This window comes from Pantherophis guttatus, chromosome 4, assembly GCF_059756535.1.
Source record: "Pantherophis guttatus breed Tessera chromosome 4, ASM5975653v1, whole genome shotgun sequence".
Lineage (NCBI taxonomy): Eukaryota > Metazoa > Chordata > Lepidosauria > Squamata > Colubridae > Pantherophis > Pantherophis guttatus.
Genome location: NC_142066.1, coordinates 136,079,717 through 136,106,480, shown reverse-complemented (window position 1 = coordinate 136,106,480; position 26,764 = coordinate 136,079,717). Strand labels below are relative to the sequence as shown.

At 38.8% G+C, this 26,764-nt stretch overlaps 1 protein-coding gene across 1 annotated transcript in view; it reads right to left on the bottom strand.

The window, feature by feature from the left end:
• ZNF804B (zinc finger protein 804B) overlaps positions 1–26,764 on the bottom strand; it is a 223,435-nt gene that overhangs the window by 50,892 nt on the left and 145,779 nt on the right. The gene's annotated exons all lie outside the window — the stretch shown is intronic.

Genomic DNA, 26,764 nt, shown 5'->3' with positions numbered 1-26,764 from the left:
TATTAAATTACTTATTTTATTTTGGAAAATCAAATTTCTGTTGATTTTAGATGGGAAGAAAATATGCAAATATATACTCACTTGAAGCTTACTGATTAATGGCAAAGAAATGAATTTATCAAAAAATAGATTGAAAATGATATATCTAAAAATCATTAATGACAATAATGAATATAAAACAGAGCAATTTTGTCTGCTTCTCAGTTAGTGTTCTGTTGAATATATAAACAGAAATTCTCATGCATTAAAAATCACATAGTCTTCTATACAAAAATAGCATGACAAGATTTGCTAGAGCTACTGCACATATTTTATGAAGAGAGTTTAAAAAGCAGCTACAGGCATATTAGATTTATACCCCCATCTGTGAGTTCATTTTAGAACTCCTGCTATCTAAATGCATAAGCACACATTTCAGATTCTATAGCATCTTATGAAACTGTGGAATTTTATGCTGTGTCATGTTCCTAGGAATATTAAACAATACCATAACCTTTTCAATAGCTCTATAAACAATGCCAAACTGGCACTCAAGTAAATCATGTTACATGGAGAAACCTGAATAAAAAGTTCCCTTTCCCACATACAAAACCATCTGCATAACAACTGGATGGAAAGTTTTTTGTTTTTTCTTGTGAAAACGATCCAAATCAAATGTATCGGATATTGTTATGGCTTATTTTTTTCAAAGTGGACTATTTAAGATCTGCAGTTTACATTTTTGTAAACAAGTGGCAGAACGTATTTTAGATTATCCACACATGAACAACAGCCTGGAATCCAAGTATCAGTGCAGGCCAAATAAACTCTATTGTTCAATTTAGTTAAACTCTTAGACATTGTGACTAATGAATTAAATTCTCAGTGGGATTGTAGCAAAGTAAAACATTGTGGATCAGTCTTCTTTCTGATGTCAAAGCAGTTACTGTGATCATAACATGAGTTACTCTAGGTCATTTTACCCACTATTAAGTTTTATTGATAGAATAGTCTTACTGATGGAAAATGTCTGAAAATGAAAGCCCACAATAAAGAAATGCACCAAAGCTTTACGATTATCTTTAAGTAGCTATTGGAGTAGCTGTCAGAAGCAAGTAACCAGGAACAGGAATTGAATTCAAAGCACTAAAAGTTTATTACATGCTACCCAAGCACAAGAATCCGATCTACTAATGGTCAAGTCAAATTGGCGCTAAACAAGAGCCCACGGAATTTACAGGGGACTAGACTTCAGTTTCTTGTGGTTGAATAAGGATTCTAAACTGATGACATGTTTGATCCCACCTTCAGGCTCTGCCTGGTCATCTCCTACAATGGACACTAAGGACAAACCAATGCTACTATAAGATGCTACTTATAAATCATTGGTTTTAATGTGACAAAAAATGGTTTAATTTTCTCTGAACAATGCTCTAAAATATGACTGCACTAACTATCATTAAGTGGGTTTATATAATTTATGAATCAAATTTATAAACACAATTTTCAGTTAAATTTGCCATTATCTAAATTGTCAGCTACTGTCAGCTATAGCTTTTATAGTTATATTAATAGGATTGTATTAAATAAATACCAAGGTATATGGTATTGATGGTTTATATCAGTGATGGCTAACCTTTTTGCCATCGCGTGCCAAAAGTAGGGGAAGTGTGGGGGGGGGTCGCTCGCACACATGCCCACACCCATAATTCTATGCGCCCCCCCCCCCCCGTGCATGTGTGTGCAACCTCCCTGCGCTCGCCCCACTTTTGGCATGGTAGGCCCGTTTTTCGCTCTCCCCAGGCTCCAGAGCCTTTCTAGGAAGCTGGGGAAGGCAAAAATGGCCTTCCTACTCCCCCAGAGGCCCTCCGGAGACCGGAAACAGCCTTTTTCTTGACTTCTGGTGGACCCAAAAGGCCCAAAAATCAGCTGGCTGACATGTGAATGTATGTGAATGCACGGAGCTGAGCTCGCGTGCCCACTGATATGGCTACGTGTGCCAGGTTAGCCATCACAGGTTTATATATTAATGAGAATTTTAACAAAAATTGGGCAGTTGTGTAGCTTTTGTGTGATTTTTGTATAAAGTGTGATAGTTGGTTTTCCCGGTCACATGACCACTAAGCCATGCCCACCCAGTCACATGACCGGTAGGGAAAATGTTTGAATTTCACCACTGCTTACTACCCTCCTTGTAACTTAGAGCCATGATCAATCCTAATATGAAGTGCAGTCAGATCAAGAATTACCAAATTCTTTACCTCATTGGCCCCTTCATGAATTTTGAGATTGTTCATTGAGTCCCCAAACATTTATGATATGAAAATAATTTAATAAATACTCCTTTACTCTGAAAAATAATACTGATAAGGACTAATTAGGTGGACAAAAATGCCAGATCCAGTCTAAACATCTGAATGACTGTGAAATTAACCATATCAACAACAATAATAATAGCTCTATCTAACCCTTGGGGATAATACAGACAATTTAGATATTTAAGAGTAACATCTCAGCCAAAGTATCTTAAATTGAAGAACACAAAGACTATAATATTTAAAATGAGGGATATAGAATGGATATATTTCCAGATGTTCATGTACTCCTAACAGTATAAGTCAGGATGGTTCAGAATAAGAGATCCTGGGAGTTTTTCTACTCAATGATCTGTTTTTGCCATTGTTGTCTCTTGTTCCATAACTATCACCCTCTTTTTTTTTCCTCTGCCACTTCCCAATCAACCCACTGTAAATCCTTTCATACATTTGGAAAGGTTAGTATCCATGTTCTATTACAGCATTCAATACTATAACAGGCCACTTTAAATATTAGTTAATTGTCCTTTCTTTTTTTAATTTGATTAAAGTGACTCTGTTGATGATGAACTGCTTAGTCTTAGAAGTTTATAGCATTAACAGAATGAACGGTAACTCTAATTTTGTCCTCTGTCCCAAGGATGCTGACTTTGTCTCTTGACAATCCATTATTTATACATCTCTATCCAACAGTTTTTCAAGCCACAAAACACTTTGCTAGATATTTACTTAACTTGATCTTATAGGCACAGCCATTATACCAGTTCTTGCTAAATAATCCTCAGTTTAATGAATTCTTACTATTCTTCATAATTAGAACAAAAGCCATTTTAATAATTGGCATTCAGAACATGTGAATTATTATCTCTTACTTATGTGCCTGATTGAGGCTTCTATGTTTCCATTTTCTAAAGAGTTATAAGAAATTATCCTCGCAGCATTGGAAGAAGTAGTGAATGACATTTTGCAATGTTAAGCAGATAAAAGTTGACCTATGGAATGGGATTAGTAATGCCTTCAATAAACATTGAACCTCATGCACAAGCAGTGCAAAAAGGTGATCAAAATCTATAGGTTTTCTTTTTCCAGTCATCAAGAGTGCTGCAGATGGTTTTCTTTGATAACGTTTCATTCCATTCAATTCAATCTAAATATAGCAAAACGTAAGTGCTTATTCCACCTTTTGTCCTGGAAGATTATAGTTGTACACAACCAATGGCACACACACATACACACCCGATTTCCTTCTGTCTGATTTGGAAACACTAATATGAACGACAAGAAAGGACACTAAAGAAGTGGACAGATTTTTAAAAATTAAGTGTTAAGAACTTTTATTTTATACGAGGTATTTTTTTAAAATGGAGAATACTAGCATATATCTCATTTTCATACTTGAAAATGAGAATGAGAGCGGGAAATAATATATTTGGAAAAATCCAGTGGTTTACCAAGCAGCCCAGACTTGTATTGTAGTCTGTTATAATTTACAGCCACTTGTAAATACTTGTTACAGATGATATTTCTATTCTTCAATATGTTCAAAATCCTACTACTAATGTCCAACATAGGTCAGATCTTAATATCTCAGCTTTGTCCAGTCTACTTTCCTATCTTCTTGACATGGTGAGACAAATAAAACCTGTCCCTAAATAGACACAAGATTATTTTCACAAGATATATTCACCTTTAGTACCAAACATTAGGGACACAATTCTAAAACTTTGGCAAGTGGAACAATTTGATATGTTTGATGGATATATAATAAATATATATCCCAGCAGATTTACTTGGCAATTGATACAAATTTTGGGGATGAAAACTTTGCCTTCCTATGATATATCATAAATTGCAGCTTCTTCTTTTTTCAACTGGTCTTTTTTTTTTTTTTAGTTGGAGTCCAATGCAGTTACTTGATATGAAACAATAGAGTGGTTCATGATTCAGCATCAAATGATTTTGTCAGCTTCATTTTAGGAGTAGTAAAAAGCAAATAGTGGACCAGTTTACTTAAGCCTCTATTATTTCAATATTTGTTCATTTTATCTTATAATATACATTTAAAAGTCAAAATTATAATTATGTGCTTATTGGGAAGGAAGAAACAGACTCTTGTTTTCAGGTGTACATTTCATTTTTCACAAGATTAGTTTGGAAGCAGTTTCTCTACTTTCCATTGTCCAATAGCTGGCAAAATTAAAATTGCCTTCCCATGATCCCCTATAATCAAATAATATAGGAAAAAATGAAATACAATACTTGTTGCCAAAAAAGAAAGTGTTTTGAAAGCCATGTTCAATGAGGCATATATTCAGGTGGGTTTTCAGTTGATTGCAGCCAAAAGGTGCAAGCCTAACTAAAAAATAATAGGTTCTTTGAAGGGAGTTAGGATGAGATAGTTTGGCAAATTGAAATAATTTTTGCTGGATGAGAATGTATTCTGCCAAGAGACCTCAGGATCTACTGGCAGAGAAAAATGGCAACAGAATGAATATACAGGCTGGTAGAACAGTAAAATAAAGTGGTGGTGAAATGAAGAAAGAACTTGACTACCTGTACTTTTCAGAGTATAAAACACACTCCCCCCTAAAAGAGAGTGGAAATGTTGGTACGTCTTATATACCGAAAACAGCCATTTTTGGCCTCCTGAAGCCCTGCCACACACGTCCCATTTTTGCAAAAACCGGCCCATTTTTTTGCAAAAACAGGGCATACAGAGGCTTTGGGAGGCCTGAAGAGTGCTCCTGTGGGCTGGGGAGGGCAAAACCGCCACCGTTTTTTGTGAAAAATGGGCAAAAAATGGTCTCGTTTTTTCACAAAAACAGGACATGCAGAGGCTTTGGGAGGCTTGCAGAGTGCTCCAGGGGCCGGAGAAGGCAAAACCCTTTTTTTTCTTGCTTACTTCTTCGAAATCTTGGTGTCTTATACAGCAGTGCATCTTATAGTCCAAAAAATACAGTAGATTATATCCAACACTCAACGAGACCAGAAAGAAAATCACAGTGAAGGCACATAATTAAGATTAAGAAAGTTGAGGATAATATAATAATAATAATAATTTCAATATGTTGAATCCACTGACTATCATTTACTGATATAGAAAAGCTTTGAATTCAGAACAAAAGATTTATCCCAAGGCCCTTTCAACTGGCCTTTGGACAATCCATCTATGTAAGATTGGGTAACCTTGTTATAGAACCCAAAAATAATAATTCATTACTGTTCAAGAAGTAGAGATAAAAGTTGATATACAAATCCACAAACAATAGTTTGGTTTTTGACTAACTATTAGTTAGTTGACTAACAACTAAGTAAGGTTGTTGCTTTACTTCCCATGGAAATCAATTATTTTTAGGTATTTCTTTATTTTCTGTGAACTACCATGCTAGGTTGGACTCAAGCTAAGTTAACTGCAAAGTTCAATTACATATTTTAATCTGGATTCCATCCAACCCAGCCCACACAAAACAAGGCAGAGTTAGAATATATCAGTAATCTATTAAATCTAAATCAATTAATAAAGTCAGTTGTTTTTCTACCTGGACCAGCTTGAATTATCTCGTAGTAACACTTAAAAATACATTTATATTATATTATTTTATTTTATCGTATTTATATACCGCCCTACTCCCAGAGGGACTCAGGGCAGTGAACAGCCAAGATAAAAATACAGTAACATATAAAAGTTAAAAACTATTTAAAAAGATTAAATAATTTGGGCTCAGGAACAAATCTAAAAATATCCAATTATATAAAACATTTAAAACCCAATTTAAAAGGGAGAGTTAGGCCAGGCCAGCCTGTTGGAATAAAAATGTTTTTAGGGCTCGGCGGAAAGTGCGTAAATCTTGGATCCTCTGTATCTTCGGGGGGAGCTCGTTCCAGATGGCAGGTGCCCCCACAGAGAAGGCTCTCCCCCTGGGGGCCACCAGTCGACATTGTTTGGCCAACGGCACCCTGAGGAGCCCCTTTCTTTGGAAGCGAACTGGTCAGTGAGAGGCTACTGGTGGCAGAAGGTGGTCTCGTAAGTACCCTGGTCCTGAACCATGGAGTGCTCTAAAGGTGGTAACTAAAACCTTGAAGCACACCCGGAAGACCACTGGGAGCCAGTGCAGCTCGCGCAGAAGGGGAGTCACATGGGAGCGCCACGTCGCTCCCATCACCACCCGCGCGGCTGCATTCTGGACCAGTTGGAGCCTTCGGGTGCTTCTCAAGGGGAGCCCCATGTAGAGAGCATTACAGTAGTCCAGGCGTGAGGTGACAAGGGTGTGAGTGACCGTGCGTAATGAATCCCGATCCAGAAAGGGACGCAACTGGCGAATCAGGCGAACCTGATAAAAAGTCCTCCCAGCCACAGCCGTCATATGCTCTTCTAAAGACAGCTGTGAGTCCAGGAGGTCACCCAAATTGCGAACCCCATCTGTGGGGGCCAACGACTCACCCCCAATAGTCAGTGATCGTGCCAGCTGACTATATTGGGACGTCAGAAACCACAGCAACTCGGTCTTGGATGGGTTGAGCCTGAGTTTGTTCCTCCCCATCCAGATCCGTACGGCCTCCAGGCACCGGGACATCACTTCGAGGGCATCATTGGGGTGGTCTGGGGTGGGGATGTACAGCTGGGTGTCATCAGCATACTGGTGGTACTTCACCCCAAAACCACGGATGATCTTGCCCAGCGGCTTCACATAAATGTTGAACAGAAGGGGCAAGAGGACCGATTCTTGCGGCACCCCACATACAAGGGGCCTCGGGGTTGACCTCTGCCCCCCTGTCAACACAGACTGCGACCAGTCAGAGAGAAAGGAGGAGAACCACCGTAAAATAGTGCCCCCCCACCCCCAACCCTTCCAACTGGTGCAGCATGATACCATGGTCAATGGTATCAAAAGCCACTGAGAGGTCTAATAGGACCAGGACAGAGGAGCAACCCCTGTCCCGAGCCCTCCAGAGATCATCAACCAATGCGACCAATGCTGTCTCCGTGCTGTACATAATGAAAACAATACAAATTTGATCATTAGTATTTAGGAGACAGTCTATTTTGTGACACAGGTTACAGAAAACTCAAAACCTTTGCATTTCCCCCTAACTTTACTTGCTTCCCTGATGAGTACTCAGACAAATTGATCTTTTTATCCTAATTTTCAAAGCTGTTCATGTTTTCAGTCTACCATAGAGACCATCTGTCTCTCTAAAACCATGACTTCCTTTGACAGCTCTGTTCCTCGGGAACAATGAAGCTGCCAACTGTAGAGGCTCAGCAAGCACATGGTGCACATCATTTTGAGCAGCTGATCTATTGCTAGGTAATTCACTCTTGAAACAGATTAGAATGACCAATCTTCTAAAACAAATCTTGCAACCTCTTCCCCATAATACGACAGACAAAAGCTTGATTACAATGGATTATACTTTACAATTTGCCATAATTAGCCACCACTCAATTCAATATTTGGCATAAGAATAGTGTTTGTAAAATTCAAAGGTATTCTTAGATGTGATTGTGTTACACTCCTTATGGCAAGCCTGTAATGTGGATAAATCTCATATGCCCATGTTCTCAACGAGACAATGACAATGAAAAATGACTTCTTGTAGAAAAAGTTTAGGAGTACATTCATTTTTCTTGTTTATTCAGTTGATCATGGCTGAATTCACTCAAAAGTCAGTTGCAAACTTTTGAAACTAACAACAAATATTTGTTTTTAGCATAGGTTTAAAGATTTGTCCAATGAAATAATCCTCAGGTTATGAATGCTTGTTGATGACTGCTCAGATGACAGTGATGACTTATGATGACACTGGATGAATGTTATTCTGGTCCTCAAAGTTCCACGTTTCACAGTTACCTTGTGGTCATGTGATTACCCTTTGTAATCTTCCCTTGCCTACAAGCAAAGTCAATGGAGAAGCAGCCAGGGAAAGCCACAAGTTTGTCTTGCCTCACTTCTCTCATGAAGTTTCACTAAGACTCCAAGATCCCAGGAATTTTTCCACCTGTATTCTATAGCATATACCTTTCCATAGCACTTCCTACCATCTGTGACCACTGCTAGCCTGCCTATGTTCAGTAGTAACTGCCTGCAGTACTCCTACTTCCCATAGCATCCCCCTCATCCCACGCTCCTTGCCCTGGAACTCCCATCTCTTCTTGCTTAACAATCTGTATGTCAATCAATCAATCAGAATAGAGCTGGAAGGAACCTTGGAGGTCTTCTAATCCATCCCCCTGCTCAAGAAAGATACCCAATACCATTTCAGATAGGTGACTGTCCAGTCTTTTCTTAAAAACCTTCAGTGATGAAAAACTTACAATAGTGTCATCACTGTTAGAAAGTTTCTCCTTAAGTCCAGGTTGCTTATTTCAATGATTAGTTTCCATCCATTGTTTCTTGTCTTGCCTTCTGGTGCTTTGAAAAATAAGTTGACCCCCTCTTCTTTGTGGCAGCCCCTCAAATACTGGAATACTGCTATCATGTCATCCCCAATACTTCTTTTCTCTAGACTGACCATATCCAATTCCTGCAACTGTTCTTTATATGCTTTTCTCTCCAGGCCCTTAATCATTTTAATTGCTCTTTTGTGCACTTTTTCCAAAGTCACTTTTTTGTAATGTGGTGACCAAAACACATTGGTCACCACATTCCAGGTGTGATCTTACTAAGGGTTTATAAATCAGTACTATATTTCATGTGATTTTGATTCTGTTTATACAACCATGGATTGTATTAGATTTTTTTGGCTGCTGCAGTGCAGTACTATTGGGTCATGTTTAAGTGATCATTCCTTAGGACTCTAGAACTAGCACTATAGGACTAAGACTCCAAGGTCCCTCTCTCAGTTACTATTTTTGCTTTTCTCCCACATTAAATTTCATGTTGTTGGATAGGACCCATTATTCAAGTCTGGCCACATCTTTTTGGATCTTGAGCTTGTCTTCTGGGGTGCTGGCTATTCCTACCAGTTTAGTGTCATCTGTAAATTTGATAAGTTCTCCTTCTATTCCCTCATCTAAGTCATTTATGAAGATATTGAAGAGTACTGACCCTAAGACTGAATCTTAGTCACAAATCCCTCTGTCTATCTCTCTATCCCACATTTTTTGTCAAAGCTGTACTGGACCTAATTCTTACTAATAGAGAAAAAGTGATAGAGGATGTTGCTGGAACCTTGGGCAAGAGTGACTACATCATATTCGAATTCAATATATTGCAAACACAAGCGATAGAATATAATCCAACCAGTGTCTTAAACTTTTAAAAAAGCTGATTTTAATGTACTCAGAGAGACCCGAAGAAAATTTCAAAGGATAAAAATCCTAAATAGGAAAACAACTCAAGAAACATGGGAAACACTGAAAAATATTATCATAAAAACCCAGTCCAACACAATATGACTGAAAAGGGGGGAAAAAAAAAAAAGAAATCCAAGAAGAAACTAGCATGGTTGCACAAATATCTTTCTAATAAACCTAAAGACAAAAAAGATAAGTACATATCTCTATCACTTTTTCTCTATTAGTAAGAATTAGGTCCAATATAGCTTTTCCTCTAGTTCCCTTTTTGGTCTTTTAGGTTAAAAAAATCAGCTAAATTGGTTAGGAATCTGTTCAATCTCCCACTTGCTGCAGAGTTTGTGTCCCACTTGATATCAGGGTAGTTAAAGTCTCCCATTACTACTGTAGTATGTTCCCTACATGCATTTGTTAATTGATTAGCAAATAATTCATCTATTTCTTCTGCTTGCTTGGTTGGTCTATAGTATACACCTATAGCAATGTCATTTCCCCTCCCCCTTTTATATTGATCCATATGGATTCTAGGAGGTTTTCATCCTTAGTTTTGTGTATTTCTGTAGAGATGTAGTGATCTTTTATATGTAATGAAATGCCACCTTCTCTTTTGTTAGGTCTGTTTCTTTTGAATAGTTTATATCTTTCCATCAGTACATTACAATCATGAGTTTCATCCCACCGAGTTTCAGTAATGGCAACTATATCATATCTGCCTTCATGTACTAATACTTCAAGTTTACCCTGTTTGTTCCCTAAACTTTGAATGTTAATGTATAACCATTTGAGTCCTTTATGGGTCCTGGGTATGTTTCTTATATTTCCTACTTTGTAACTGGGATCCCATCACTCTCTGTTTCATTATGTTTTCATTTTTTATTTCTTCTTTCTCTTTACTCCCTACCTTCTTATGTCATTGGTTATCTAGTGGTTTTTGCTTGTAATTAGGTTCTAAAGGTCATGAAGATTGCCTCCTCCCCCCTCAATTTTAGTTGAAAGCACTTTTGATAAGATGAGCCAGTTGTTTTCCAAATATATTCTTTCCAGTTCTTGTGAGGTATATTCCATCCCTTGCCAGTAGTCCTTCATGTACGTAATGCATACCATGGTCTAGGAAGCCGAAGTTCTCTTGACAACACCAGTTTTTATACCAGTGGTTCATTTCTAAAATCCTTTGCTCCCTCATTTGATGTTGACATTTTATTGGAAGTATAGATGAAAACACCACTTGTGCGCCTAATTCTTTAACTTACTTCCCTAGCTGTTCGTAATCTCTTGTTATTGTTTTCAGATTCATTGTTGTATCATTGGTTCCCTACGTGTAGAAGAAAGGGGTAGTAATCAGTGGGATTGATTATTTTAGTAAGATACTGTTAATATATAAATGTAATATAAAGATCTTTGATTTTTTTTCTCCAGGGAGACATCTCCATAGATTGACTGCCTGGTCTGCAGACTATAGTCTCTGTTCCTCTAAGAATTGAATCTCCTATCACCAATATTTGCCTCTTTTTTTCTTAGGGACATCTGGGATACTTTTCTTCCTGTCACAGGAATGCTGGATTGTGCTTTTTTTTTTTTTTAAAGAAATGATTGATAAATGTTCTTTTGTGGCTGTCTGCATATTTTCTTCTGGAGGAGGCTATGAAAATGATTGTTCAGTTCCTGAGGGATTTCATTGGAGTGGGCTAGAGTAGATAGTAGGGGCTTTGCTCTTAGTTGTTGTTTTGTTGTTTTCTTTTAAAAGTGACATGTTTTCATTGATCTTGTTCTTTAGATACATATTAGGGTTCTACATATGTAGAAGTTGTTTATTCCCCGTTGTGCTCAATTTGGGTGTATCACTTTTCTTCTTTATGTTCATATATGGGGTCAATTGTTTTAGAAGCTGTCTGCTCCATATTGTGTTTTATTTTGGTACAATCTTCTTGTTTAGGTTGGGATTTCTCACTTTGTTCACTGAATTTCAGAGTTGCCTGTACACCATGGGTGTCAAACTTGCAGTGTCACATTGCTGTTGTGTGATGTTTCATGATGTTTTTCCCCTTTGTGCAGCTGGGGTGGGTGTGGCCTGCATGTGACACATCCGGCCCAGTGGTGGGTTACCCCCAGTTCAGACAGGTTCTATAGAACCGGTAGTAAAACCGTCAGGAGGCACCACACACCGACCCCGATGTCATCAGGAAGCTTCTGTGCACGCACGCGCAACCCCATTGCAAACCAATAGTAAAGGTAAGTAGAACTCACCCCTGATCCAGCCCGTGGGCCGCCAGTTTGACACTCCTGCTCTACACCCTTTATTTTTTCTAGTAATTCAAGTAGTTTACATTTGATACATTACATAGGGTCTTCTGCGGGCATAACTAAAACATATGACACACTTTGCAAGTGGGATCTTGGGGTTGTAATGGCAACTGCCAGGATTGCCATCACTAAGCAATGCAGTCATGTCACATCGTGCTTTAGAACCACATGTTTAAGTAATGGAATTTCCAATCATAATATAAAACTACCTGTATATTATATTATTTTTATTTAGGGGGCTCCCCTTGAAGAGTACTTGGAAGCGCCAACTGGTCCAAAATGCGGCCACGCAGGTAGTTATGGGCGCGACCCGTTGCGCCCATGTGACACCTCTCCTGCATGAGCTGCACTGTCTCCCAGTGGTCTTCCGGGTGCGATTCAAGGTGTTGGTTACCACCTTTAAAGTGCTCCATGGCTTAGGATCTGGGTACCTTTGAGACCGACTTCTGCCACCAATAGCCTCCCACCGGCCAATTGGCTCCCACAGAGAGGGACTCCTCTGGGTGCCATCAGCCAAGTTATATCAGCTGGCGACACCCAGGGGAAGGGCCTTCTCTGTGGGAGCTCCTGCCCTGTGGAACGAACTGCCCCCGGAAATACGCAAGATCTCCGACCTCTGTGTGTTTCGCTGTGCCCTTAAGACCCTGCTGTTCTGCCAGGCAGGGCTATCTATGTAAATGATTTTAAATTGGGTGTTTTAAATTTTGGGTTTTAAATTCGGGCCAAAATTGTTTAATATTTTTAACTATTTTAAAACTTTGTACTTTGTGTTTTTAATTGGCTGTACACCACCCCGAGTCCTTCGGGAGAAGGGTGGTATATAAATTAAATTATAAACAAATAAACAAACAAATAAATAAATAAATATTTACAAATTTCCATATTTCACAATAGTAAGAAGCTGAAAGTGTTATTTAATTTTTGCACAAATATGCTTGTCAGTCACCTAGATATCACCAAAATGAAAATAAACTAACATTTTTAATATAACATTCTGTAGAACTTCAAGAATTGTAAATTTTTCTGTTCTCAAATCAGAGACTTTTAAGTTCAGAAACCATTCATTGGCATCCTTCAGTCTCAAGAGACTATGGTATCGTGCTCTGGAAAGAGATCCTAAAACAACATCTAGTGTGACTAAAAAGGCCAATTCGAGAGTGGCAATCCCTTCCACACTGAGGGCAGATACATTCTGTCCCCTGTCCAGTCCCCAGATTTCACTATTTCTGGGACTATTTCTATTTCTTGCCTCAGCCTGCCGAACAAGTGTCTCTTCGAATTGGGGAAGGCCGTGCTGTGTCTTTAGCCTCCAAGCTGAACAATCGGAGGTCAAGGTTTCCCAGTTGGTAATGTCCATTCCCAGGGCCTTTAGGTCCCTCTTGCAGATATCCTTATATCGCAGCTGTGGTCTTCCTCTGAGGCGCTTTCCCTGCACTAATTTTCCATACAGCAGATCTTTCGGAATCTGACCATCAGCCATTCTCATGATATGTCCCACCCAGCATAGATGTCACTGTTTCAATAGTGTATACATGCTAGAAATTCCAGCACGTTCCATGACTGCGCTATTTGGAACTTTGTCCTGCCAGGTGATGCCAAGAATTAGTTGGAGACAGCGCATATGAAAGGTGTTCAGCTTTCTCTCCTGCCATGTGTAAAGGGTCCAAGACTCACTTGGTACAAGAGTGTGCTCAGGACACAGGCTCTATAGACTATAGATCTATAGATCTTTGTATGTTCCGTCATCTTCTTATTAAGTCATACTCTCTTTATAAGTCTGGAAAATGTGGTGGCTACTTTACCAATACGTTTATTCAGCTCAGTATCTAAAGACAGCGTGTCAGATATAGTTGAGCCAAAGTACACAAAGTCATGGACGACCTCCAGTTCTTGTGCAGATTGTAATACAGGGAGGTGAATCCACGTCCTGACCCATGACTTGTGTTTTTTTCAGGCTGATTGTTAGTCCAAAGTCTTGGCAGGCCTTGCTAAAACTGTCCATAAATTGTTGAAGGTCTTCAGCAGAGTGAGCAGTGACGGCAGCATTGTCAGCGAAGAGGAAATCCCATAAGCATTTCAGCTGGACTTTAGAAAGATTAAAGCATTTTCCGTCTGATCTGGTCCGAGGGTAAATACCCTCTGTTGTAGTTTTTATTTTTATTTTATTTTATATTGGATTTCTATACCGCCCTTCTCCCTAAGGACTCAGGGCGGTGTACAGCCAGATTAAAAAACATGCAGAACAAATATTAAAAACAATTAAAAGATATATAAATTTGGCCCAATTAAAACTCATTTACCAATTAAAAACGTTTAAAACATTTAAAAACAGTTAAAAATTTCATCTTAAGCCAGCCCGGCTTGTTTAAATAAATGGGTTTTAAGGGCGCGACGGAAGGCACTGAGGTCTTGGATTCTCCTTATCTCTGGGGGGAGCTGATTCCAGAGGGTAGGTGCCCCCACAGAGAAGGCCCTCCCCCTGGGGGTCACCAGCCTGCATTGTTTGGCTGATGGCACCCCGAGGAGGCCCTCTCTGTGGGAGCGCACGGGTCGCTGGGAGGTCGTCGGTAGCAGCAGGCGGTCTCGCAGATAGCTAGGCCCTATGCCATGGAGCGCTTTAAAGGTGATAACCAACACCTTGAAGCGCACCCGGAAGACAACTGGGAGCCAGTGCAGCTCGCGCAGGAGCGGTGTTACATGGGAGCGCCATGCTGCTCCCGTCACTACCCGCGCTGCTGCGTTCTGGACCAGCTGGAGCCTCCGGGTGCTCCTCAAGGGGAGCCCCATGTAGAGAGCGTTGCAGTAGTCAAGGCGAGAGGTGACGAGGGCATGAGTGACTGTGCACAGGGAATCCCGATCAAGAAAGGGCCGCAACTGGCGAATCAGGCGAACCTGACAAAAGGTCCCCCTGGTTACAGCCGTCAGATGTTCCTCCAAGGACAGCTGCATATCCAGGAGGACTCCCAGATTGCGAGCCCTCTCTGTGGGGGCCAATGACTCGCCCCCAATAGTCAGTGATGGAGTCAACTGACTATATCGGGATGCCGGGAGCCACAGCCACTCAGTCTTGGAAGGGTTGAGCTTGAGCCTGTTCCTCCCCATCCAGTTCCAAAAGCATGTCTCAGCATGACAGCAAAAAAATCCCAAATAAAGTTGGCGCGAGGACATAGCCCTGCTTCACTCCACTTCGAATATCAAAGGAATCTGATGTTAAGTCATCAAAAACTACAGTGCCCTTCATGAAAGGGCCTGCTGATGTTGAGGAGCTGAAGTGGACATCCAATCTTGGGGAGAATTTTATAAAAGCCATTCCTGCTAACCAAGTCAAAAGCCTTCGTAAGATCTATGAAGTCTACGAAAAGTGGCTGTCTTTGTTCCCTGCATTTCTCCTATAAATGTCTAAGGGAAAATACCATGTCAGTAGTGGACCTGTTGGCTCGAAATCCACACTGTGATTCTGGATAGACTCTCTCTGCAAGCACCTGGAGCCTCTTCAGTACGACATGGGCAAGCAGCTTCCTTGAGAAGAGACATGCCGTGATAGTTGTTACAGTCATCCCTGTCACCTTTGTCCTTGTACAGTGTGATGATATTTGCATCCTTCATGTCTTGTGGTAGTCCACTTTCCCTCCAACAAATACAGAAGATTTCATGCAGTTCAGTGGGGATGTTCTCTTTGCAGCACTTCAGAACTTCGGCAGGGATGTTATCTTTCCTGGGTGCCTTGCCAGAGGCAAGGGAATCCAGGGCCGCATTTAGTTCAGAAGTTCAGAAAGAGTGTTATATATATTAACATAAGATAAAGATACCACTTTATTCTAAGCTGGTCTGAAGAAGGCATTGTAGTATACAAATGCTTTAAGTTCATATGAATGACTACTTCTTAAGTAGTGGTCCACTATAGTATAAAATTCTAAGCTACCATTAGGTCATAAATCATGTGAGTTTGCTGGCTAATTAGCACATTTGTGTGCTAATACCATCTAAGTACTATTAAATTCTTCTCTGTTACTGACCTTTTCTGGCTCTGCTGCTGCCTTTTAGAGTAATATCTCCACAGAGAATGGAATGCTTCTCATCTTGCCCACTGTTATGGCTTCTTTTTATGTATGGCCAAGTTATTTGGCTCTAAAGCCCAAGAAAGCCAACACAACCACACAGGTTCCTATGCAACACATACACAGGCCCTCAAACATAGTACTTACAGCTCTCTATTCCACTCTCCTACTGCTCCTCCAACTATTACTCCTTGAGTCCTACAATACTGGCAAACAGTATCTTTTTCTATCTGCTTTAGATTGTTTTATTTCCATAGAAGACCACATAGTTTTTTCCCTCTCTCCCACATGAGGAGAATCTCTAAGGAGAGACTTTAATTGACAAGGCAACAGCAGTGCAGGTACTGGTCATTTTGCAGTCAGCCTGTCCTTTCTCACCTTGCTTTAAGCATTCTTTTAAAAAACTGGATCTTGCTCCCTTGGTTTAAAATGGCTCCTTTTAGGATGAAGAGAGATATGGAAAGACAATTTTATTCCCTCAGATTTTTTTTTTTAAACTGTTATTCTTTAAACTTTGTGAACTCCTGAGTCACCTGGAACTCAACAGTCTACATGAGAAACAAACAAATCTTGGCCCAACAATAGCTGACACTTATCAAAAGTTACAATAAGCTAGGTAACTATGACCCTTTTTAGCCATCAAATCTATCACTTTTCTCATGTAGTATAATATTATGTAAAAGAGAGATTTGCTTAACAACAACTTGACATTTATGTCTATCCTGCTACTTTTAACAAACAGAGGTGAAGTGTTAGGAGCTAGTCTAATTGCTCAGACTCAGAGGTTGAGGGACCTGATTCTTCAAGTTGCCAGTCTGCCAGAGTTGGCAGAAAACTAGCCACTTGATTAAAGTAGATTCTACAGAAAATGAGGAGCAGGAATAGGTTTAGGAGAAGTCATGTAATTTCTTTGGAATGCTGAAGGAGGCACTTTGATCAAGAAGAAAGGTGCCCTTGCCTGTAACTGAGTCACAGTGGCATATGAGTCTATTGAAGAGCAGCACCAGCAACTCACCTCTGTATTCCTGTGTCCTTGCTTCCTTCTCTGCTCCTTGACTCTTGGCACTCTAGTCATATCAGCTGACTAACTTTTCCAATATTTGATTCTTGGACTGTCATGGTCTGTGTTGCCTCTATGAATCCATGCTCTGTTTGGACTGAAATCTCTAACCGCCTAGCTGCTAGGCAAGGTTCACTCCCCTGAATTTTCCAGAGCATTGTATGCATTTGCACAGGCAGCTCTCTGCCTGCCTTTGTAACTTCCTGGAGTTCTGCTCTTCAATATACCATTTGTAAATCAAGCTAGTGCGTGTGTGCAACAGGACATGAAACAGGGAATGTTTCTTAATTTAAAGAGAAATAGATAACAAAGCATAATGGAGATCATAAACCAATCTAAATGATAGTCAATACCTGTTATTATAGTGCTTAGGTAAGCAACATCCAATTAAAACAATGTTGTTTGCATTTTGTAAAATACATGCATCAAGAAAAATTCATGAATTATTTGTTCTAATTTAATGCTAGCAAGAATTAAATCACAAAAATTTATGACTTTTTTCTTTCTTAATCAGACAGTAATAATTATATTGTATTTTGTAATCAGTTTAGTTCTTCGGCTTCTGCATTATAAAAGAAGGGAACATACAACATTGAACTGTGTGGTGTACTATTTACCAGTTAAAAGCTTAAAATGTACCATCTTATCTTAGTAGGTCATTTTATTTTTATGTTCTATCAACATAAGAACATCTTATGAATTTAGTTACTTATTCTGATTTAAATTACTGTAGGAGTCTGCAGTCTGCATATGTGCAGGAATTTTTCCTATCTTGGATGGCAAACCTCAGATAGGGAAGGTTTCTTGCACATAGGCGCCAGGAAATGGCATTAGAAGATAAAGACCATAACTCTGTAAATAAGAGGAACAGGAGGAAAGGAAATGGGATGTGTGTGTTAGACTTTAACCATAGCTAAATATTAGAAGTGCTTAAGCAAGCAATAAATGGTTAACCAAAGATTTTAGTTACTTGGAAGATTCTGTGAACCAATGATATTCTGCCAAGTATGCTGTAACTTGAAAGTAACAAACTATATAATGTCACTATGTAAGGCAATAAACTACCACATTTATCCTCAACATTTGTATGGTCACTCAACAACAGGGACCCTTACTTTGTCCAGCAAGGACTTTGGTGCACCGACAGCCCTCGTGGCTTCTCCAACCTTTTAAAGGTTTCTGTAAGTATGGGATCCTTGCTTTCTGAGGAACAAAGAAAGCATGCTGAAGAATTAAGCTATTTACTTAAGAAAAATCACACTGATGTGTCTCAACAAAGTCTCTTACCAGCTGGTCCAGGAGATTGCAAATCAGTGTTTATGGTATCCTGAAAAGGGGTCTTTAAGATTATCTGATTGGGAAAAAATTGGGAAAGTTTTACATACTGAGCCAAGAGCTAAAGTAAAGATTTTGCATGTATGGCATTTATGTAGATATGCAATGGAAAAATTTGGAATTGCTGAACTGTCTCTTTTAACTCCTTCACCTCCAAGTTATTCCAATGCTGTTGTCTGCTCTTCTTCCTCCCCGGCCTATCTGACTCTGCCTCCTTCAGCTCCTACTGACACAGGTCAGATTATTAAACCTTCTGACTCTGCTGTTCAATCTTCTTTTCAAAAAATGGTGAAATCCTGTAAACAGGATTCCTCCATGCTTGGGGCAGAACTTGCTGAATTGTTGTCTGTATGTCCTGTACAATATAAACAGGACCAGGGCCAATTGGCAGGACAGCAGATAGCAGAATGAGAAGGGTTACCTTATCAAATTTTAAGAGAACTAAAAAAGGCTGTTACAGAGTATGGCATCAATAGTAATTTTACTAGAGGCTTGGTAGAAGGGATAAAAAATGGATATATTATGATTCCTGAGGATTGGAAGCAAGTTTTCCAAATGATTTTGACTTCAATGCAATATGTTGTTTGGGAAAGTGAATTTATGAGACATGCTCAGGCTGCTGCTCTGGGCAGTGGGGGTGCATACATGGTGGAACAACTCTTTGGCTCAGTTCAATTTGCTACAATTCCTGCCCAAATTGGGCTTCTTCCGGCCACCTTAACTATTGTTTCTGAATGTGCATTTCGTGTCTTTTTAAAGGTACCTCAGGCTGGGGAACCACAAGCAAATTTTTCCAATATTAGGCAGGGGGCTAGTGAGCCCTATGCTGATTTTGTAGAGAGATTGTCTAAAGCTATTTGTCAACAATTTGACCATCAGGAAGCTGCAGGGGAACTTCTTCGGCAATTAGCTATTGAAAATGCCAATGCTGATTGTAAGCGAGCCTTGCAACCCTTAAAAGCTACCAATCATTATACTTTGGCTGACATGCTGCGGGTTTGCCAGGATATTCGTTCTCAAACATATAAAATGCACCTTTTAGCTGCTGCTATACAAAAAGAGAAACATCCTGCTGTTAATTGCTTTAAATGTGGTAAACCTGGACATTTTCAAAAGGACTGTCACTCGACTCCTGCAGCTTCTCAAAATCGCCCTTCTAAAAAATGCCCAATTTGTAAAAAAGGATTTCATTGGGCTAATCAGTGCCGTTTTTGGTCGGGAAACTTGCCAATGGGTGTGGCACCCACCCAGAGCCAAAAGAGTGCCTTTCCCGTAGTCATGTCTCTCCCCCACCCCGCCCCAGCCTTTCCTCTGCAGTCCCAGCCACAGCAGGTAGTGCTGGGATCCATTTAATAACTCAGGAATCTGTGGAATTTAAATTTCCCGTGGAGGTTAAATTGATTCCTTCTCAATTTAAAGGCCCTCTTCCCTCTGGTTTAGTGGGTCTTATTTTGCCTCGATCTTCAGCTCATAAAAAGGGATGCTTTGTAGTCCCTGGTGTTATTGATTCTGATTACACTGGAACTCTTTTTATTCAGGCTTGGGTGAACCTTCCTCAAACTCTTCCTGCTCAATGTTCTATTGCTCAATTACTTTTGCTCCCCTATCAAGTCCCATGTCCTGGCACAGGGGCACATGGGGATGCTGGTTTTGGTTCTACCTCTCCTTCTATGGCTTTACTTCAGTCTGTTACTTCCTTTCGCCCTTTGTTAACTCTCTATTTGAATAAGCAACCTTTTCAAGGGTTGCTTGATACAGGAGCCGATGTTACTGTTATTTCATCTTTACAGTGGCCTGTACAATGGCCTAAGAAGTCAGTTTCTTCTTTATGGGGTGTAGGTGGTTCCATGGCAGCCTGGCAGAGTATACGAGATATTCAATTCTCCACAGCAGCTGGTAAGTCCTTTGCCCTGCAACCTTATATTTTGGATATTCATACTAATATTTGGGGTTAGACCTCCTTTTTTGTTTAAATACTGAATTGATTTTGGATGATGACTCTTCCCCTTAAGTGGCTCTCTACTGCCCCCATGTGGGTGGAGCAGTGGCCTCTTTCAGTGGAAAAATTATCTGCTTTACAGCAACTCGTTCAGGAACAATTAGCTGCTGGTCACATTGAACCCTCTACTGGCCTCTGGAATACTCCTGTTTTTGTTATTAAAAAGAAAAGTGGGAAATGGAGATTATTACATGATTTGCGGATCATAAATAAATGTATTCAGCCAATGGGTCCTTTGCAATGTGGTCTTAATCCTTATTTAATTCCTAATTTTTATCAATTGTTGGTTGTTGATTTAAAAGATTGTTTCTTTACTATTCCGCTTCAACCACAGGATAAAGAAAAAACTGCTTTTACTGTTCCTGTTTTTAATAATAGCATGCCAACCAAATGATATCATTGGCGTGTTTTACCATAGGGTATGCTTAATTCTCCTACTTTGTGTCAGTATTTTGTGGACAATGCACTTCAGCCATTTTGTGAGAAATTTCCATCTTATTTGGTTTATCATTACATGGATGATATCTTAATAGCTGCTCCTCAGTTAGATTCTATAGCCCTTCTGCAGGAATTAAAAACTATTGTTGCACAGAAGTGGTTGTTTATTGCAGATGAATCCCTTAAGGAAATTGCTTCTTTATTTTCTGATCCGGTGACCAGTCATTCATATTTTCATCAAAATGCAAAATCTTTGGCAAAATATTCCTTTGGTGCAGGCTCGGGATATTGTACGAGCATGTCCCTCCTGCCAACATTCAGCCATTCCATTCCCTAGTGGGCTCAACCCTAGGGGTACCTCTGCCAATCAAATTTGGCAAATGGATGTAACACAATTTTCCCCTTTCAAGCCATATGATAAATTGCATGTTTTTTTTTATATAAACTTTATTGAGGTTTTTTACAAAACAAAAATAAATAAATAAAAAATAGAAAAAAGAAAAAAGGAAAAACAAACATTCAAATAGAAACATAAAACATAAAACACATAAGTATGATAACATTTTCAATTAGTATCGGATGTGCAGTGTTTTAACTATTTACATAAATAGTATTTGGTGACATTTCAACTCACTTTTAACCAATATTTAACACACCTTTAGATCTTTCTTTCATTTTGTCATGCAACCACTTGTACCACCTTTCCCATACCATATAGTAAACTGACTTCTCATCATTTAATTCATAAGTTAATTTAGTCATCTCTGCGCACTCGAGTATTTTCTTAATTGTAAGCTCTTCTGGTGGTTGAGTTTTCTCTTTCCAGTACTGTGCGTATGCCAATCTAGTGGCTGTAATTATGTGGATCATTAAATGTATCATTTCCTTTCTATATGGTTTCTTTATTATTCCCAGGAGGAAAATCTCTGGTGTTAGTTCAATATCTTCGTCAATTATTTCTTGTAACCACCTCCTAATTTTATTCCAGTATCCTTTCGCTTCCGGGCATGTCCACCACATGTGAAAGAAGGTGCCTTGACCATGGCCACATTTCCAACAGTTGGGATGTATATTGGAATATATCTTTGCTAGTCTGGCCGGGGCTAGGTACCATCTATGCAACATTTTGTAATGGTTTTCCTTATATGCCACCGCTCTAGTAAGTTTAAGATTTCTGTTCCATGCCTCCTCCCATTCCCCAAAATTTATATCACGCCCTATATTTTTCTCCCATGCAATTATTTGGTTCTTTGTGACATCTTCGAACTTACCCTTGCCTAATAAATAATTGTATAGTTTTGCCAGAATCTTTTTATTTGTTCCCATCAGGACTTTATCCAATCCATTTGGTCCAAGTTCTAAACCGTATTGTTCTTTATCTCTCTGATATCTGGATTTTATTTGTGAATAGGTCCACCAATCTAGGATTATTCCTTGCTCTCGTAAGGTGTCATTTGGTTTAAGCCTCCCTCCTTCGTCCAAAATATCTTTGTATCTGCCCATTTTCTCCCTCTCCCACCTATTTGGGTGGGTCAGGGCCTCCATCGTTGAGAGCCAATTTGGAATTTTTTTGTAATATTTCTGCCTAATCTGAGTCCATGTTTGAACCAAGGAGTCTCTAATTTTATGTCTGTGGAAATGTGTCTTCCTTTTCTTCTCCGTGTCCCAAATGTGGGCGTGCCAGCCTTTTTGCAAGTCATGGCCTTCTAAAGTGAGAATCCTCTCATTTTCCAGGGTGATCCAGTCTCTTAACCAAACTAGCTTAGCTGCCCTGTAGTATGTTTCCCAATCCGGGAGTCCAAATCCGCCTATATCTCTTTTGCCCCTTAAAATTTTAATGGAAAATCTCGGTTTTTTTCCCTCCCATATAAATTTTCTAATGATTTGGTCTAATTCTAAAAAAAAATTTTTTTTTTTAATTTAGATTTATCGGTATATTTTGGAATAAGAATAATATTCTGGGGAGGATGTTCATCTTAATTGTGGCTATCTTGCCCAAAAGTGATAGTTTTATTTTTTTCCAGCTATCTAGGTCTTGTTTCATTTTTCTAATTAGGGGAATATAATTATCGTCTTTCAAGGTCGAACATCTAGATGTAATCCAAATTCCTAGGTATTTAATTTTTTTGGCAACCTGTAATCCTAATACTTCTTCTATCTCGTTCTTCTGGCTCTCAGTTGTGTTCTTGATCAATACTTTGGTTTTGGTTTTGTTCAGTATAAAGCCTGTCACCTCTCCATATTTACTTAATTCCTCTAATACTTTAGGTCCCGATTCTATGGGGTCTTCAAGGATTAAAGCTACGTCGTCCGCAAATGCTTGCGTCTTGTAGGTCTCCTTCCTGATCTTCAAACCTTTTATTTCCTCGTTAGATCTAATTTTCCGGAGAAGAACTTCTAGGGCCAAAATAAACAATAAGGGGGATAGGGGACAACCTTGCCTTACTCCCTTACTAATTTGGAATGTTTTGGTCCTATCCCCATTCACCAGGATGCTCGCCTTTTGGTCATTATATATAGATTTAATCATCATTTCAAAATTTGTTCCGAATTTCATAATCTCAATTTGTTTAATCATAAATTTCCAATTTAGATTGTCGAATGCTTTTTGAGCATCAACAAAGATCAGAGCCATCTGTTTTCCGGGGTGTTCTTCATAATACTCTAGTGTGTCCAGCACGATTCTCAAATTATCCCTAATTTGTCTCCCCGGTAAAAATCCGTTCTGGTCTTTGTATATCCAATTATTTAAAATCTTTTTCATTCTTTCTACCATTATACCCATGAATAATTTGTAGTCAGTATTTAGGAGCGAAATTGGTCTGTAATTTTGAATTTGTTTTAAGTCGGCACCTTCTTTCGGCACAAGTGTAACATGCGCCTCTTTCCATGACTCTGGGATTTTTTGGTCTAACAATACATCATTAAAAATTTCTACTAATTTCGGTTGGAGTATTTCTTCTAATTTTTTATATATTTCCCCGGGGAATCCGTCAGGTCCTGGAGCTTTATTATTTTTCAATTTGGAGAGGGCTGTTTTTAATTCTTCAATTGTAATCTTTCTGTTGAGCATTTCTTTCTCATCTTCAGTTATCTGTGGGAGCTCTGCTTTTATCAAATATTGTTCTATTTTGTCATCCGGTATCTCCTCTTCTTTGTATAGGGATTCGTAGTATTCTCTCACCCTATCCCGTTTTCCTTCCTCGTTAGTCAATAATTCGCCCTTAGAGTCTTCTAAGGTATGAATTATTCCCCTTTCATTTTCCTTTTTTAATTTATAAGCCAGCCACCTGCCCGATTTGTTAGTATTCTCAAAAAGATATTGTTTCGTTCTTTTCATTCTTTGTGCCAGCTCTTCTTGCTCCATGATATTTACTTTATGCTTTCACATCATCCAATTTTCTTTGGCAGCTTCATCTTCTGGGTTATCTTGGAGTTTTCTTTCTGATTCTCCTATGTGATTTAAATAGTCTTCCAGGATCTTCCTTTCTTCTTTATTTTTATGTGCAGTATATGAAATCGCGACTCCTCTCAGATAGGCCTTCATTGTATCCCATACTATTGCGCGAGATGTGCCTTTGTTTTCATTTTCCTTAAAAAAGAGGTTTATTTCTTCCTTGAATTTTTGGATACAGTCTTTGTCGCCCAATAATTTAGCATTTAACCTCCACCTCCATTGGTATTTCCTCTGAACAAGTTTCCATCTAATTTCTAGCGGGTTATGATCTGCCCAATCATTTGGGTTAATTACTGCTGTTCCGATTTCTAACCCCAAATTCCTACTAACCCATGCCATGTCAATTCTGGACCACGACTTTTGTGCATTTGAAAAGAAGGTATATTGCCTATTGTTTGGATGCAAGGTACGCCAAATGTCAATTAAATCTAATTCATCGACTAACTCGAAAAAAGCTCTCGGTAAATTTGTCCTTTTATTTTTTTTTCTTTATTGCTCTTGTGGTCCTTCTCCGGGTCCACAATACCATTGAAATCCCCTATCATACAGATTTCGTTATATGCCATTTTCACTAATTGTTCATGGAGTTTCTTAAAAAATTCTCCCTGTTTTTTATTTGGGGCATAAATGCCCACTAATAATACCTTGGAATTCCCTCTCTTAATTTCAATCATGAGGATTCTACCTTTTGTATCTTTGAATTTCAATTCTGCTTCAATTCCTTTTTTTACGTAAATTACCACCCCCCTTTTCTTTTTCTCTGCCAGCGAATCGAATGTTTGACCGAATTTTTTATATTCTAAACATTTACTCTCTTCTTTTTTTATGTGTACCTCCTGTAAACACATTATATCAACATTTTGTTTACCTAATTTTGTTAAAATTCTTTTCCTCTTTTTGTAATCATTTAGTCCATTGACATTTACGGATATTAGCTTCAAGTCATTCATCTCTATACCTCTATCTGATTATTGGTTCTTGTTTGTTTCTTACGGCCCTTACTGGTCTTGTTTTCTTCTCTTTGGCTTCTTCTTCTTCTTCTGTCTTTCCCTCTGCAGTTGCTTCGTTCGTATTCTGTTGGTGTAGGGCTTCCTCCTCCACTACTGCTGTTTCTAGTTCTTCCTTGCTACCCTGCTCTTCTTCCACACCTCTCAACTGGTCAAGGAAATCTTGTGCTGTACTCAGGCTTTCTATTTTGATTTTTCTTCCTTGCCAGGTTATTAGCATCCCTTCTGGGAGAAGCCACCTGAATAGTATCTTTCTTTTGTTCAACTGTATGGCCAAAAATCTGTATCCCTTCCTCATCTCCCGGACTCTTCTTGGTATCTGTTTTAGGATTATTATTTCTTTTCCTCGATATGTTATCTGTTCGTCTCTTGCCATGTTATATAGAATATCTTTAACTTTTTTCCGTGCGAAGCGGATATGTACTTCTCTAGGAAGCTTGTTCCTTCTTGCGTAGTTAGTCTGGACCCTGTATACGTCGTCCAGCTCGCTAATTATCGCCTGTTTGTCTTGATGAAGTGCATCAGCTATCAGCTCCGCCATCTTTTCACCTAGGTCTTCCTCTTTGTCCTCGACAACATTCTGAAATCGCAAGTAGAAGGAAGCCTGGTCCATCTCCAATTGGATTATTGAGTCTTCTAACTCTTTATTTTGACTTGTTAATGTTTGATCCACAATATCCAATTTCTTTTCAGTTTGGTCAATTCTTGTTTCAGCTTTTTGAATTCGTTGTTCATTATTAACTATTGATGTTTGGATTTCATTCATTTTCTGGTCCAATGCATGTATGTCTGATTTTAATTCGACATGGTTATTTAACAGTTTTTCCTGCATTGCCATCATCGTTTCTTGGATCAGGGTTAATGATGCTTGCAGAGTTTGCATTGCCAGGCTTTCTGTTGATTTTTGTGTCGCCGGAGAGGTTGTCGTTATAGTGGGATTAGAGGGAGTCTTTTTTCCTGTTTTCCCCGCTGTGACTGACATGCTTGTCATTTCTTTCAAAATTTTCTTTTGCTCTCTAATTATCCTATCAATGTTACTCCAAATTCTCATTTGCCAGTTAGCGCCTCTATTATCTCTTTTTTTAAAAAAAAATATATCTATATATAGATATATATTCCTGTACCTAATTTTTCCTTCTAAATTTATAAACAAATATAACTAGCTTAGTAGATATGGATTCGACAATTCAATACTATACAATCAATATATCAATTAATCAACAAGTCACAATCAATATATCACTATAGCAATTAATTTGGCTAAATATTGTACTTTTAAATGCTTAAAGTACTATAAATGCTGTAAATGGAAATTTTTGAATACTTGATTTTAAATATGATTACAGTTTTACATACTATAAAAATACTAATAAATACTATATAAATAAATAAATACTATAAATGCTAAGCAGCGGAATATATATAGAAGATTTAGAATATGATAGCTTGAGAGTATATTATGTATATCTAAACCAAGAAAATACTGTAATTCTTATATTACTAAATATTAATAAGTTG